The sequence below is a fragment of the Galeopterus variegatus genome, unplaced genomic scaffold, assembly GCF_000696425.1.
Source record: "Galeopterus variegatus unplaced genomic scaffold, G_variegatus-3.0.2 Scaffold3620, whole genome shotgun sequence".
NCBI lineage: Eukaryota > Metazoa > Chordata > Mammalia > Dermoptera > Cynocephalidae > Galeopterus > Galeopterus variegatus.
In genome coordinates, this window is record NW_007729731.1 from 259,897 (window position 1) to 263,244 (window position 3,348).

The window sequence follows — 3,348 nt, forward strand, 5'->3', positions numbered from 1 at the left end:
CATGTCCCCTCAAATCCCACTTAAATGCTACATTTTGGGCACCCAAAGAAAGACCTTTGCTGGTGAGAGAGCTCCACTCCCTGCCACAGAAATCAAAGCAGTTGTTTCTAGTTTAAACGCTACCTTTTAAACAGCAAGCTTCCAACAACATCAGGAGAGTACAGGAAAAACATAAAGTGAGAGAGCTCCACTCCCTGCCACAGAAATCAAAGCAGTTGTTTCTAGTATAAACGCTACCTTTTAAACAGCAAGCTTCCAACAACATCAGGAGAGTACAGGAAAAACATAATTCAGAGGGTTTGCAGATCAGTGAAGATAACTCTGCTTTCAGATCCATGGGGATAGGTTCGGTTTTCTGATGGCAAATTCAGAGATATGAAAAGCCAACTCTTTAAGAAGAAAGATCCTTGTAAAAAAGAAGATGTCATACAAGATCAACCAGAATAAAATTCAGAACTACCAAAGCAGTCCTGGGCAGTGAAGCCCCAGGAGCTGTGTTCTACCTGTAGGTTTTGAGAGGGAAACCTCAAGACCCTTTAGAACTCTTATTTGGCTAAGAAGGAAGAAAACTTGTCTTGGCCCATTATTTACTAGTTATCTCACTTACAAAAAATTTTCTCTTAGAAAATTAGCAAAATCACAAAGATATCATAGAAAGGGGCAGAACAGTCTCTTAAAAGTGTCCCTTGAGATGAGAATACCTGGGCATGGTTCCCATTTCCTAGGTTGGGTCATTAGCTTCAAAATCCAATTTCTTTACTTCCCAGTTCTTTTAAATCTAAGGACCTGGCCCTGGGAAATGACCGTGCTCCGCTTCTACCATCTTGTAGGATTTTTCCTAAGTAATCATTCAGTTTCTCTGAGACTGACTTATGTTAATAAAATTTATAAAAGACTGATGTACACATGAGACTTCCAACTTAATAACTTGTCTGGAATCCAGATCCCAAATTTCTGACCAAAGAAATTAGACCAAAGTCAAAATATTAATTGGAATACTGCTTATTAACATGGAATTAGAAATAAAGAGGGTGGAATAATTTTAAGAGAGACTCATATGAACCAGGAAAAAAATTACCCTTGTCTTCCAGTGGCTTGAGTATCTGGGTTTAGTTGACAGTGTCAGGTTAACACCAATAAATTTTTGATTTCTACTGTAACGTCCCCTTGTTAAGTTCTAGTCAGACCATCTTCTCTTTTAACACATTTTCCCACACAAGGTATGTTGATTAGGCTTCAGCTTTCTTAGTTATAATCATACTTTCCCTACTTCCTTTAGATGACTTTGAGACAGGCTTTTGGGGCTTGGATCTTGTCCAAACTCTCCAGCCATGTATTTACTGGAAATCTCTTGGCTTTTCTCTGCTGATTTCATCTGGGCCAACTGGTCTACTTTCATTTTGACATGAGAACAAGGCTTTAAGATGTCTTACTTACAGACTGTGAGACCATTTAAGACCATTCTTAACATTTGCAAAGAGTTTCCCCCAGAGCAATGATAGCAAGGAATTGGCATAGGCATGAAATAAGAAGGCTTTTTTTTTTTTTTTTTTTTTGCTGTCCATGGCATTTCCGACATTTAGCACAGTGCCTGAAGCACAGCAGGTATTCAGTATGTCTGATAAGTCTTGACGGCTGCTATCATCTTCATAGAGCTCACAAAAATCCCTGCTTACCATTACTGCTACTCCATGAGTTCCTACTGGACCATGGACTACAAAGCAAAGAGGGGCAGATAGCTCACTGTGAATAGTCCCTGGCATGTAGTAGGATCCCAGTGTATTTTCAGTGACTAGAATTGGCATACTTGTTATGGAGCCAGTGATGCCTTTGTTAAACAAGGGAGGAGCCTGACAGGTGATGTCACTTGAATTCTGATCTTAACTCTGTCACTGTACTAAATATGCAAAGAAAAGTAATTTATCCACTCTCAGTCATGTCATTTTCTGCATTTGTAAGATGGAAATGATTGTGCCTAATTTTGTAAGGTAGTTGAGAAGAAAATGCATGTGCCAAAGAACCTGTGGTGATAGCTGGTAGAATGTAGAAACTCAATGTATTAATTCATCCATTTCTGTTGCTTATAACAGAAATACCTGAAACTGGGTAATTTGTAAAGAAGCAATATTTATTGCTTACAGTTTTGGAGTCTGGGAAGTCTAAAGTCCAGGGAACACATCTGCTGAGAATCTCATTGGTAGTGCTTCAACAGTGATGCAGGGATCACACTGCAGATGACCTTTTAAAGCCATCAGAAAAGGCATGCCCACGGCCACCATCAAACCATCAATGAATTAATCCATTCACTAAAGCATGGTCCTCACAATCCAATCACCTCTTTGAGGTCACACCTTTTAATTACCATAGTAGGATTTTCCATCCTCTTAACACTGTCACAATGGGGACCAAGTTTCTAACACGTGGACTTTGAGGAACACAATTCAATCCATAGCATTGTCCAATCACCTCTTTGAGGTCACACCTTTTAATTACCATAGTAGGATTTTCCATCCTCTTAACACTGGCACAATGGGGACCAAGTTTCTAACACGTGGACTTTGAGGAACACAATTCAATCCATAGCATTCAATAAATAAAAGTTCCTTCTGGTAACTTCCTGTGGTTTCCCTCAACTTCCCCATGGTTTCCCAGCTCTTCCCAGCTCTTCTATCCACTCGCTATTGGGCCGTGATAAACCAACTCAGTAACTCTTAGCACTGGATCCCAGTGTGGCCAACTGTTCCTATTCTGCTTTTCCCTGTCTGGCCTTCATGCAGCCCTGGCCTCTCTTACCCACTCATAGAAAGTCAGAGCTGGAAGAGATTTTGAAGTCATACAATCCTGCCCCCTTAGGGACTGTGGGGTGTTTTCTGCCCAGCTCTGCCTGCTCCATCTCGGTACCACAGATCAGCACTACCAATGCTGAACTTACAGCCTCTAGACCCAATTCTTCTCTACTGGCTATTTTAGGTTGTGTGGCCAGGGAAACATCTATCTGTAAAAGACATTTAAATTGAGGCTTGAATGATAAGAAGGAATCAATGTGGCAAAAACTTGGGGAAAGAAAACATGAAGACTAAAAAGGGATGCAGGGAGAAAAAGGAAGCAAGACTGGCTTGGGGAGTTACTGAACACGTAGAGTGACTTAGATGTGAGTGAGGGTGTGTCCTGGCAAGAACTGCTGTGTTGAAGGCCATGGCAGTGTGGTCCCCTTAAACAGAAGGGAGCAGAACTATTTAAATTTTTTTAAATATCACCCTAGTTGCCATACAGGTGGGTTGGAGATAGGAGTGAGGCTGAAAGAAGGGTTAGGAGGTCATTGTGGTCATCCTAGTGAGATGTGTTGGC